This window comes from Tursiops truncatus, chromosome 16 (genome assembly GCF_011762595.2).
Source record: "Tursiops truncatus isolate mTurTru1 chromosome 16, mTurTru1.mat.Y, whole genome shotgun sequence".
In the NCBI taxonomy this organism is placed as follows: domain Eukaryota; kingdom Metazoa; phylum Chordata; class Mammalia; order Artiodactyla; family Delphinidae; genus Tursiops; species Tursiops truncatus.
In genome coordinates, this window is record NC_047049.1 from 57,964,330 (window position 1) to 57,978,613 (window position 14,284).

Consider the following 14,284-nt stretch of genomic DNA (forward strand, 5'->3'; position numbering starts at 1 on the left):
AAAAATGGTACACATAGTTCAGTATTCTGCCAAGGATGGTGGCATAAAAGCGTTGCTTTGTTAGCAGCTGTGGCTGTTAGGAATGGAATTTCAATCCTGTATCACCACTTATGATAACAAATTTGATATAACAACCACATAAAATCTTATTATACTTCCTTCAGGGAAAGAAAGAGAACACAGTGGTTAAGAACTCAAAGTCATACAGACCTTAGGTCAATACTGGCTTGATACAGAAAAATAATACTGAGTCCAATAGAAGTAGTGAAGCATTGTCATTAAAAGCCCAGAATCTATATTGAATACTGTGTGGGTTCAAATCTTGCCTCTGCCACTAATTAGCTGCGCAAGTAAGACCATGTCACTTAACATTTCTAGGCCTCATTATCCTCATATGTAAATGAGGAAAAAAATTATAAATACACCTTATAAAGCTGCTGGGGATTAAATTAGGTAATTTAAGTTAATGTATATGCATTATGGTACCAGGCACAAAGTAGATGATGTATATTAGCTGTGGCTGTCATTAATATTGTACTTCATCTATATATATGTGTGTGTGTATATATACACATATATATATGCTAAACTTACGTTCACGTCTAATAAGTTGTTTTAAAAACAAGTTATTGGACTTCTCCAGTGGCTCAGTGGTTAAGAATCCACCTGCCAATGCAGGGTACACGGGTTCAAGCCCTGGTCTGGGAAGATCCCACATGCTGTGGAGCAACCAAGCCCAAGTGCCACATTACTAAGCCTGTGTTCTACAGGATGCGAGCCACAACTACTGAGCCCGCGCTCTACAACTACAGAAGTCCGCGCGCCTACAGCCCATGCTCCACAACAAGAGAAGCCACCGCAATGAGAAGTCCACGCACTGCAACAAAGAGTAGCCCTCGCTCGCTGAAACTAGAGAAAGCCCTTGCACAGCAATGAAGACCCAACGCAGCCAAAACTAACCAACTAACTAAACAAACAACTTATTCAGAAATAAACAGTATTAAAAATTCTAATTCATTAGTCTCATAAAACTTTAATTTCTTTGCTATAAATTAATCACTGTATTTATTTTAAAATGCATACTTTTCATTCATATGTTATCTTTTATAATTAGGCTCAAATTCCTGAGGTTTCTAATACTTGTATTAGTTATTGTAAACAGCATCTATTTTTTTCTAAGACTTTTCAGCAAAACACTCAATATGCAAAGTCAAAAGATATCAAAATCTTACATTACTTCCAAATATCTGGAGTATAAAAGAAATGCATGTATGCTTAGTGCTAAAGGGATGAGGAAGTAAAAAAAGGTAACAAAGAGAAATCTGTAAGATAAAGATACAGTAACTGATGATCTAGTAGTCCAATTCTACTTCTAGGGATTTATTCTGAAGATACATGTCCACAAATATAAAACAACATATACAGAAGTATTCTTTGAGACATTATTTGTAATGGCAAAATGTTGGAAACAAAATGTCCATGCACAGAAGACTGGTGGAATAAAATATGATAAATCCATTCAATGGAATACAACACAATTTAAAAAAGAACAAGAAAAGCCGTTTGAAATACAACAAATAAATGCAACATGTAATCATTATAGATGCTGGACTGAGAATAAAATCAAACAGCTATAAAAGACTATTAGAATAATCACTGAGATTGGAATATCTATAATATATCAGTAAACAGGATTGTATAAATTCTAAATTTCTCAAATAGAGGGTAAATACTTCAAAATCGTTCAGGGGAAAAATATACATATTTATTTACATAAAGAAAGAGAAAGCAAATGTTGAAATGCTAAAAACTGGTAGATCCAATGGCATTTTTCACAGAACTAGAACATAAAATTTCACAATTTGTACAGAAACACAAAAGACCCCGAACAGCCAAAGCAATCTTGAGAAAGAAAAACGGAACTGGAGGAATCAGGCTCCCTGACTTCAGACTATACTACAAAGATACAGTAATCAAGACAATATGGTACTGGCACAAAAAGAGCAATATAGATCAATGGAACAGGATAGAAGGCCCAGAGATAAACCCATGCACATATGGTCACCTTATCTTTGATAAAGGAGGCAAGAGTATAAAATGGAGAAAAGACAGCCTCTTCAAAGTGGTGCTGGGAAAACGGGACAGCTATATGTAAAAGAATGAAATTAGAATACTCCCTAACACCATACACAAAAATAAACTCAAAATGGATTAAAGACCTGAATGTAAGGCCAGACACTGTAAAACTCTTATAGAAAACATAGGCAGAACACTCTATGACATAAATCACAGCAGGATCCTTTTTGACCCACCTCCTAGAGAAATGGAAATAAAAACAAAAATAAACAAACGGGACCTAATGAAACTTAAAAGCTTTTGCACAGCAAAGGAAACCATAAACAAGATGAAAAGACAACCCTCAGAATGGGAGAAAACATTTGCAAATGAAGCAACTGACAAAGGATTAATCTCCAAAATTTACAAGCAGCTCATGCAGTTCAATATCAAAAAAACAAACCACCCAATCCATAAATGGGCAGAAGACCTAAATAGACATTTCTCCAAAGAAGATATACAGATTGCCAACAAACACATGAAAGGATGCTCAATATCACTAACCATCAGAGAAATGCAAATCAAAACTACAATGAGGTATCACCTCACACCAGTCAGAATGGCCATCATCAAAAAATCTACAAACAATAAATGCTGGAGAGGGTGTGGAGAAAAGGGAACCCTCTTGCACTGTTGGTGGGAATGTAAACTGATTCAGCCACTATGGAGAACAGTATGGAGGTTCCTTAAAAAACTAAAAGTAGAACTACCATACGACCCAGCAATCCCACTACTGGGCATATACCATGAGAAAATCGTAATTCAAAAAGAGTCATGTACCACTATGTCCACTGCAGCTCTATTTACAATAGCCAGGACATGGAAGCAACCTAAGTTGCTAAGTCCATCATCGGACGAATGGATAAAGAAGATGTGGCACATATATACAATGGAATATTACTCAACCATAAAAAGAAACGAAATTGAGTTATTTGTAGTGAGGTGGATGGACCTAGAGTCTGTCATACAGAGTGAAGTAAGTCAGAAAGAGAAAAACAAATACCGTATGCTAACACATATATATGGAATCTTTAAACAACAACAAAAAATGGTTCTGAAGAACCCAGGGGCAGGACAGGAATAAAAACGCAGACGTAGAGAACGGACTTGAGGACACGGGGAGGGGGAAGTGTAAGCTGGGATGAAGGGACAGTGGCATGGACATATGTATACTACCAAATGTAAAATAGATAGCTAGTGGGAAGCAGCTGCATAGCACCGGGAGATCAGCTCAGTGCTTTGTGACCACCTAGAGGGGTGGGATAGGGAGGATGGGAGGGAGACGCAAGAGGGAGGATATATGGGGATATATGATATGTATAGCTGATTCACTTTGTTATAAAGCAGAAACTAACACACCATTGTAAAGCAATTATACTACAATAAAGATGTTAAAAAATAAAAAAAATAAAATAAAATGAAAATTGGTACATCTATGACAGGTATACAGAAGTTCCTTTAACTATTTTTTATACTTCTATGTAAGTTAGAAAATTTTCAAAATTAAAAGATGGGTTAAAGATATTGTAATGAAATCAAACATTCCATTTAAAAATAACAATAATTTAAAATTAGCTTATTCAGTCTTTAATATTATCAATTTTTTAAAATAAGTCCATCACATGAAGCAGTTAATATCTTAAAATGCATCAATATCCATACCTAATAGATTTTAAATCCTTTAAACCATGCTTAGGTAAATAATACATTTAACAGCAGAAAATACCTGTATGTTGTTCTATAATTTACTTTTATTCATGTAGAAGCATGGTTAAATTATGAACCATGTCTGTTTTAGGTAGTAAAATAAAAAAAGGCAAAGTCAACAGCAAATTTTACTATGATTTTTTAAATAACTTAAAATGCCATCAAAATAAAAGGAAACATCAGTGAAAGTGAAGTTATTATAATGTAACTCAGCCTAACTATAATCAAAGTTCACATATTCAAACTAGTGTGAAAAAAAGGGCTATATCAACTCACTATCGGGCTTAAATATGACTTCCAACCCTTCCATAAGCAGGATTTAAATGAATTGAAATGTTTCCTTTACAAATCGCTACTACTTGAACCTGCAAAACAAAAAATTGGACAAATAATAGAACTATTCAGCAGGTTGTTATAATTCCACTATTGAGTATTTCATCACAGGAAACTGGCTAACATTCTGGAAATATCTGATTATCAGCATACTAACAAAATGACACCTTTACTCTTGATCAGTGATTTCCACTCAAAAGTTAGTCAATCTAAAATGAAAGTTTAGTAAGCCAAAGCAGACACACAAAAGAAATAGAAGCAATGTTCACTGTTCAAAGTACTCAGTAATCTAGCTGAATAAATCAAGATGTTATAATCAAGAAAGTTGAAAAAGATTAAAAATACAAATTTTTAAAAAGTTTATAAATAATTTGTTTTTTAATTTTTTTAAATTTTATTTTATTATTATTTTTTATACAGCAGGTTCTTATTAGTTATCTATTTTATACATATTAGTGTATATATATCAATCCAATCGCCCAATTCATCGCCCCCCCCGCCACTTTCCCCTCTTGGGGTCCATACCTTTGTTCTCTACATCTGTGTCAGTACTTCTGCCCTGCAAACCAGCTCATCTGTACCATCTTTCTAGGTTCCACATATATGCGTTAATATACAACATTTGTTTTTCTCTTTCTGACTTACTTCACCCTGTATTACAGTCTAGAGATCCATCCACGTCTCTACAAATGACCCAATTTCATTCTTTTTTAGGGCTGAGTAATATGCCATTGCATATACATACCACATCTTCTTTATCCATTTGTCTGTTGATGGGCATTTAGGTTGCTTCTGTGACTTGGCTATTATAAAGAGTGCTACCATGAACACTGGGGAGCATGTCTTTTTGAATTATGGCTTTCTCTGGGTATATGCCCAGGTGAATTACCATATGCCCATAGTAGGGTCATATGGTAATTCTATTTTTAGTTTTTTAAGAAACCTCCATACTGTCCTCCATAGGGGCTGTATCAATTCATATTCCCACCAATAGTGCAAGAGGGTTCCCTTTTTTTAAAAAAATCTTTATTGGAGTATAATTGCTTTACAATGTTGTGTTAGTTTCTGCTTTTTCACAAAGTGAATCAGCTATACATATACATATATCCCCATATCTCCTCCCTCTTGCATCTCCCTCCCACCCTCCCTATCCCACCCCTCTAGGTGGTCACAAAGCACCGAGCTGATCTCCCTGTGCTATGTGGCTGCTTCCCACTAGCTAGCTATTTTACATTTGGTAGTGTATATATGTCCATGCCACTCTCTTACTTCGTAACAGGGTTCCCTTTTCTCCACACCCTCTCCAGCATTTGTTGTTTGTAGATTTTCTGATGATGCCCATTCTGATCAGTGTGAGGTGGTACCTCATGTAGTTTTTTTTTGTTGTTTTTTTGTTTGTTTGTTTTGCGGTATGCGGGCCTCTCACTGTTGTGGTCTCTCCCGTTGCGGAGCACAGGCCCCGGATGCGCAGGCTCAGCGGCCATGGCTCACAGGCCCAGCTGCTCCGCGGCGTGTGGGATTTTCCTGGACCGGTGCACGAATCCGTGTCCCCTGCATCAGCAGGTGGACTCTCAAGCAGTGTGCCACCAGGGAAGCCCCCTCATGTAGTTTTGATTTGCATTTCTCTAAGTAATGTTGAGCAGCTTTCATGTGCCTCTTGGCCATCCGTATGTCTTCTTTGGAGAAATGTCTATTTAGGTCTTTTGCCCATTTTTGGATTGGGTTGTTTTTTTTAATACTGAGCTGCATGAGCTGTTTATGTATTTTGGATATTAAACCTTTGTCCATTGACTCATTTGCAAATATTTTCTCCTATTCTGAGGGTTGTCTTCTTGTCTTGTTTATAGTTTCCTTTGCTGCGCAAAAGCTTTTAAGTTTCATTAGGTCCCATTTATTTTTTTTTCCATTTCTCTAGGAGGTGGGTCAAAAAGGATCTTGCTGTGATTTATGTCAAAGAGTGGTCTTCCTATGTTTTCCTTGAAGAGTTTTATAGTGTCTGGTCTTACATTTAGGTCTTTAATCCATTTTGAGTTTATTTTTGTGTATGGTATTAGGGAGTGTTCTAATTTCATTCTTTTACATATAGCTGTCCAGTTTTCCCAGCACCACTTATTGAAGAGACTGGCTTTTCTCCATTGTATATCCTTGCCTCCTTTGTTATAGATTAGTTGATCATAGGTGCGTGGGTTTATCTATGGGCTTTCTATCCTGTTCCAGTGAACTATACTTCTGTTTTTGTGCCATTACCATACTATCTTGTTTACTGTAACTTTGTAGTACAGTCTGAAGTCAGGGAGTCTGATTCCTCCAGCTCCATTTTTTTCCCTCAAGATTGCTTTGGCTACTCGGAGTCTTTTGTGTCTCTATACAGATTTTAAGGTTTATTGTTCTAGTTCTGTAAAAAATGTCATTGGTTAATTTGATAGGGATTGTGTTGAATCTGTAGATTGCTTTGGGTAGTATAGTCATTGTCACAATATTGATTTTTCCAATCCAAGAACATAGTGTATCTCTCCATCTGTTTGTGTTAACTTTGATTTCTTTCATCAGTGTCTTACAGCTTTCTGAGTATACGCAATCAGAGAAGAAAAAGAAATAGAGGAATACAAATTGGAAAAGAAGAAGTAAAACTGTCACTGTTTGCAGATGACATGATACTATACAGAGATATTCCTAAAGATGCCACCAGAAAACTACTAGAGCTAATCAATGAACTTGGTAAAGTTACAGGATACAAAATTAATGCACAGAAATCTCTTGCATTCCTGTACACTAACAAGGAAAGATCAGAAAGAGAAATTAAGGGAACAATCCCATTCACCACTGCAACAAAAAGAATAAAATACCTAGGAATAAACCTACCTAAGGAGGTATAACTAATTTAAATTCTGTTAAAACTTTAGTACACCACTAACTTTGTCTCAAACACAATGTGACCAACACTTGACCAATCTGTTTCCTACCCTTCTGACATGCAATCAGTAAACATTTAATACATGTATACTAGAGAATAAAATGATGAAAATGACCGTGTCCCTAATATGAAATCAAAATCATTACATTGTCAGATTCTCTAGAAAAGAGATTTAACTTTGTTCATAACCTGAATATGCTGCCTTTTTTTGGGTAAAACAAACTGCCCAACTTTTCTTTGTTTATATAAGGACAGAACATCCTTAAACACCTATCTTTAACTTCCAGTCTAGCCCTGAGGGAGTAGCAGGGTCCAGAACTACCCCTGTGTTCTGAATAACTAAAAAGAAAAGCAAAAGGGAACAACTAAAGAATTTTCAGACATTGGCCAACAGGCAGAACTGGACTGTAATCTCTGATAGAGAAGACAGAAGGTGAGCCCTGACATCATGCAGACTCTCTGCCAGGAGGCCATTTCCAGACTGTGATGCAGGGAGGAAGAAGCCAAACAGAGCCTGGCATTCTCACTGAATTAAGCAGAGAGAGATAAGTGTTCAAGGAGTCAGGAAACTTGAAATGGCAAAAAAGGGTTTCAGAGAGGAATGAGCTGAAATCCATATAGAGTAACTCTTAAGGCTTTTGCTGGGGACCGATCTGTGCATACTTAAGGAATATAAGAGATCACAAAGGAGCTTATATAAATGCTCCAGGATTAAAGAGTCAGTTTATCAAGGTCTCAGGATTCAAGAAAAAAATATAATGTGATTCTATATACTACCAAGGAACAGCTGAAAATTAAAATTAAGAAAACAGTGTCATCTACAATAACATCAAAAAATAAAACATATTGGGAAAAATTTAAGAAAACACGCGCAAGACCTATGCACAGAACACTATATACGTTTGCTGCGGGGGAAAAGAAAACCCACCTATATAAATGGAGAGCCTATGTGCACGAACTGGAAAACTCAACATTCTTTTTTTTTGGTTTTTTTTGGGGGGCCGTCCTACGCGGTTTGCAAGATCTCAGTTCCCCAACCAGAGACTGAACCTGGGCCCTCAGCAGTGAAAGCGCACAGTCCTAACCGCTGGACTGCCAGGGAATTCCCAAAATTTTAATATTCTTAAAACAGCAATTCTCCCCTAATAGATTCATAGAGTCATTGCAAACCCCAGTCAAAATCTCAATAGGATTTTTGAGGATATCAAAAAGCTGATTCTATCAACAGTAAAAGGAGAAGTAACTAGAATAGCCAAAGGTTAGGAGGTATGTCAGTGTGACAGAAACCAACATTGCTAAATTCCAATTTCTTCAAATATAAAATGTGTATAATATAACCTGTGATCTTGTAAGGATGCTTAAGAATTAGAAACAGACTTATCAAGACATGCACTCTAGTTCAGCAAATGATACCTAATAATATAGCTGTTTCACTTTTACACAGAGGATGAGAGGGCTCTCATTATACTGTAAGTAACTACACATAACTAGAGAACCAGAAAGCCATTACTGTTAACTTTAAATAAATAAATGAATTAGTTGAATTCAATTTTAACAGCAACAGTAAAGCTACAATGGTATCAGAAAACACCCAGGAGGGAGATTAATTGCAGCTGGGGGGATCAGAAAAGGCTTCCAGAGATGGGTGACATTATCGAGTAGTCTTTGAATGATAGGTATAATTTTTTAAAATGGCTATGAACTGGAAAGAAAGTAGAAGCATAGAGCACATGCCTCCTTTACTGTGTTAGGAATTTTATCATGGTGTCTCTAAGGCAAAAGGAATTCTATTTATTAAGTAGTTAGTTCTAAACAACTTAAGTATTTATTTCCTAACAATTTAGTACTTGTCTAGCACTGCAAAATTCTCAAACCTTGGAATCAGGCTGGTCACCACCACCCTCATTTCCTGTCTCACATTAATTTCTGAGCAGTGCTTATTTTTATTAGTCACAGAAACCCAGTTTTACAAAGTATATGATATCACCAAAAGGAATGTAGCAACCTAATTTTAAAATGAAAATATCCAAAGTTAGTGGTTTGTGCTGTACCTGATAGATGTCACTGTTTCCCTAGAAAATTTAAAATATCCTGAGAAACCGAAGTGGGTCTGCAGCGAAGAGGCCTTAGCACACAGTTTGAGAAATAAAAGAAGTATAGTGTTAACAAAAATAATAAGAGAAATAAAGGAAAATAAATATTTGTCAGTTAGGAGTATGACAGAGAACTATGTGTGAGGGAAGAGACTAATGGAGAAAAGATCTATGCCAGATCATTAAATGCCACTTAAAGAAGTTTAGGTGGCATTCTGTAGATAGAAGGGTGCACAGGAGGGTTTTTGAGCAAAGAAGTTAGGTGATAAGAGATGATACCTCATTAAGGTAAGAAACCAGGAGGAGAAAATTTACAACTGAATTTAAACAGGGGCTGAAAAAATGAGCTTCACATTTTGAGCTTCACATCAAGAGTCTTTAACAACATATGGAAAGATTTCTATTAATATTAACTTCACCTTCCAGATGAATTTCCACTTTGTCACCTAAATGCAATATTTAGGACAATATAAATGACAATGATGCTCAAGAACCAGCCACTTCTAAAATAATGCTATGTACTTTAATTCAATCCATAACAGAATAACAAATAATGACACCTAGTTACTAAAATAATTGCAAGATAAGCCTAAGAAATTTTATACAAGAAAACCCAATGAGGCATTTCAAGAAAACTGTAAAGCACAACTAAAAGAAATTAAATGTCAAAACTGGGAAATAACAGGAACAAGCAGACTGCAAAGGGTGATGAGGAAATCAAAACTGAAGTAGTTGGTTAGGACAACAGCATATATCACAAAGCTTAAAGGATTGATTCTCTCAGATGACGACTAAGCTTTGGTACCAAGCGAGTCAGGGTGAAACAGAAAATTTTCATAAATATTATTAAGAATCCATTCTCCCTCAGTAACTAGTAACGTTAGCCTCCTTTCCTGCCAAAACTGCTCCACTTTCACCTGCTGGCATGCATCCTATTAGTAAAATTGATTCCCAATAATTCTACTATTAGCCCAGCAATAGTTTTTTAGTTATTTTTGTTGTTAAATACCTGTTAACATCTATTGCTCAGAAGAGATTTTGGGAAACTTTGGCCTACTAGAAAAAAAAAAACTTCAGACTCAGATATATGTAAGTTCATCTAGTCATGGGATGATAAATTATATACTCTAAGAGAAATTATATTTCTTGCAGAATTATTGTGAGTCTTGAATAAGATAATGCAAGCAAAGTGCCTAAAGTAGTGCCTGTTAAAGAGTGCTGCTGCTGCTGATAATAACAGGGCACTGAGATATGATAAAAATAAATTTTAGTGTAACGTTATTTAACTCATTCCATAAATATTTTTTGATCACTTACCATCTGTTGGACATTATTGTAGTAAATAACAGATAAAGAAACACTTCTCTATCTCTTTTGTAGGCTTGTTTTCTTCTCCCCATTCTTGAGTGTTCCCCAGCCTGGATTCTCTTCACACCCTATCTATTTAGATAGATAGATAGGTAACAAGAGCGAGAGAGACAGAGAGAGAGAGAATGAGAATGTTATTGCAGCACATGGGAGTAGCAAGTACATTAGACTTTGGAGAGTGACCAAAGATGATCTCCTAAGGGAAATATGAGACCCTGTCTCCAAACTGAAATTTGTAGGACTTAAGGGACATGGTGGGTGTTGGGTGGGATAGTTAATTTTCCGTGGAAGAAGAATGACAAAGAGGCTCAGAAGCAAAAAAGAGAGTACTGGAATTAAAGAACTAAAAATAAATTCAGTATTTCAAAAAGGATTTTGATACCTTATGAATGCAATGAGTGAACATAAATAAGGTGTTAGAATCAAAGTGCTTATAATCTCTTCTTTCAATTTGTATTCTAAAGACATGATATTTTCTAAAGCACACGATAAATGCAAACTTGATACAGTCCACATGGAGATATCATTAATAATATAACCATTAGTCCAGGTTAAAGGTTCAGCAGAAGACCTGGCATAAGGTTGGCACAGAATAAATTTTAACTATTCTTATAATTACTACTATTGTAATTATTATATGAGTAGCAATAACACTATTATTTCTAAGACAAATTGTTAAATATTTAGAATACTAGGAAGGAGTTTGAATTTTATTTTCTAAGGAGATTTGTAGCCTGTACAAGGTCTGTGGGCCCCAATCAGGGCAAGGTATATGTGAGAGGAAGCAGGGAATCCATTAACCCCCTGAAATGTAAGGAAATTTTTATGTATTTTTCAGAGAAGAGGATTCACGAATTTGATCAGATTCCTAAAAGGAATTAGGCCACTCACACGAGAGAAGAAGGAGGGGGGAGGAGGAATGGTATAGGGAGAATACAGCTATAGCTAGGGTGGACACCTTTTTCTTTCTAATAGGAGTGTACCAAATTAACCAAGAAAACCATTGATCCAAAGCTATTTATCTAAATTAGAAAATACTGTATGTTATGTTTTTTAAACAACTTATATTACCTGAAATTGTTACTCAATTTCTTTGGCTATCAAAAATAAGTAGCCTAGGGCTTCCGTGGTGGCGCAGTGGTTGAGATTCCGCCTGCCGATGCAGCGGACACGGGTTCGTGCCCCGGTCCAGGAGGATCCCACATGCCGCGGAGCGGCTGGGCCCATGAGCCACGGCCGCTAAGCCTGCGCGTCCGGAGCCTGTGCTCCGCAACGGGAGAGGCTACAGCAGTGAGAGGCCTGCGTACCGCAAAAAAAAAAAAAAAAATAAAACTAAAAAATAAGTAGCCTAGATTTATTTCCAAAAGTATCCAAAATTAGGTGATAAAAAATAACCCAGCACCTGAATATGGTGCCACAACAGGCTTCAGATTTTTATTCAATCTGCCTTTCAACAGAAGCCTTTAAGCAACAAGATTTCTACCCAATGGATAATATATATTCTATTTCTAATTCTCCCAAGATTTTAAAAATCATGCCTATCTTTTCTTTAAGTTTCTTGCTATGCACAATGAAGTCTCTCTTTTAGGTTGGAATAAAGATATCTCATAAGGAGAAATGAGATCTGTAATTAAAAAAAAAAAACCCCGCCAGAAAGTGTCTGTAGAAACAGAATTTAATATAGCATTTCCACGACATTAATTGAAATTGTTAAATTCCCTTACATAGTGAAATGATGTTGTAAATATATATGGCAAAATGCTGAGGGGGTGTAGGACACACTACTCCAAATTATGGCATACTGGCTAAAGGAATCTGAGAAAATGGCATAAGTAGAAAGGTCCCTCTGACCATCACTCTCCTTCTCTCCTGATATAGGTCATAAAACCCTCACATGAGAGGTGCCTTCACAGTATCTGCAGGAAAAGAGCACACTTATCTCCAAAGACAAAGGGATGCACAGAAGAATCCTAACAAAAAGACCTTGCTAAGTTTTCCCCAGTTAACACTTGCTTCATACTCTCTGACCTATGTCATATTTCTGTAAGATTTCCCTTTCCTCATCGAACCTAGCTACTCAGGTCAAACTGTTTCTTTGGGTCTTCATTTCCTTATGAAGGCTCCCATGTCACATAAAACTTATACTAAATAAATTTGTATTTTTTATCAGTTTAATTTTCAAACCCAGCCAGGACCCTAAGAGGGTCAAGGAAAATTTTTCCTTCCCTACAATCCTCAAGAAACTTCAAAGTAAAGGAGATGGTAGCAACGGCTGCTCTAGTTTAAAGGACATTTTATTTACCTGTATAACTACCATAATTCAAAAATAATTTCTAAAATCATTTTCATTTTCCCCATATAGTCTAAATACTTCCTTCCCCCTGACAACTTAAGAAAAACTGCATTAAAAACCAAATATAAGGGGCTTCCCTGGTGGTGCAGTGGTTAAGAATCCTCCTGCCAATGCAGAGGACACGGGTTCAAGCCCTGGTCCGGGAAGATCCCACATGCCGCGGAGCAACTAAGCCCCTGCGCCACAGCTACTGAGCCTGCGCTCTAGGGCCCGCGAGCCACAACTACTGAAGCCCGTGAACCTAGAGCCCGTGCTCCGCAACTAGAGAAGCCACCGCAATGAGAAGCCTGCGCACAACTAAGAGTAGCCCCCGCTAGCCACAACTAGAGAAAGCCCGCGCGCAGCAACGAAGACCCAATGCAGACAAAAATAAATAAAGTTATAAAACAAAACCAAATATAAACCAAAAGTTCAGCTAAAAAACACTATAATTAACCAAAGATGAGTTAGAAACAAAAACATAATTAAGAGCTAAATTAGTGAGTACTTACTTTGAGTACTTCAATTTGCTAATTCTTTACCTACTACCTTATCTCAGCTAATCTGAACCACCAAACACAATGCAGATACTTACTATTCCAATTTCACAGATGAGGAAAGTATGTCAGTGGCATGCTCAAGTCTGTATGATTTTAGAAGGTATACTCCCAATCACTAGTCTAGATATAGGCAAGAAAGGGAAGTAAAGAAAATCTTACTGGAAAGAGTGTCATCAGTTCTCAGAAATACAGCTGGCCTCGAAAAGAGTAACCATGTGACCTTGAATAAGTAGCTTAATCTCTCTAGCTATCATTGTTCTCAAGTGTGAAAGTCAGGAAATTACGGTGATTTTCTAAGAGATCCATCATTTCAAGCTACGAAAAAACAGAAGAATGTACGGTATATGAAATAAGAAAAAAAAAATCACCACAGAAGCTTACTGGGACCAATTAAAACTGGGACAGAGAGGTGAGCAGAGTAAGAAACCTTTACAGAAAAACCCACAGTGGGTCTTTAGAGGTAAAAATGTCACTCAGATGCATTTGCCCAGAAACTCTACAAAATCCAGAGAAAAACATGCCAACTAATAACCAAAGAGCAAGAGAAGAATTGAGAAAAATCCTTCTCCTTTACTATTTCTAGCATACACCTTATAAAAAGAAAAATCCCTCAAGGCAGTAAACATCTGCCCATCAACACTTATCAGAAGCAACATCAAAAGCATAAGGCAAAGGTCAAGTCAAAGTTTATTGACAATGATGAACTATGACAGCTTCTATTAAATTACCTCTTCCTTCAAGGTGTATGTGATCAAAGAAGCAAAGATATTTTCACTCAGTCACATAACAAGCTATTTGTTGAGATTGAAACATCTGGTCAATACCTCCTAACACTGCAATTTCATGCACAGTTAGCATCAGG

General features: G+C 36.6%; 1 protein-coding gene across 10 annotated transcripts in view; it reads right to left on the reverse strand.

Moving 5' to 3' along the window:
- ADK (adenosine kinase) overlaps positions 1-14,284 on the reverse strand; it is a 483,942-nt gene that overhangs the window by 232,153 nt on the left and 237,505 nt on the right. The gene's annotated exons all lie outside the window — the stretch shown is intronic.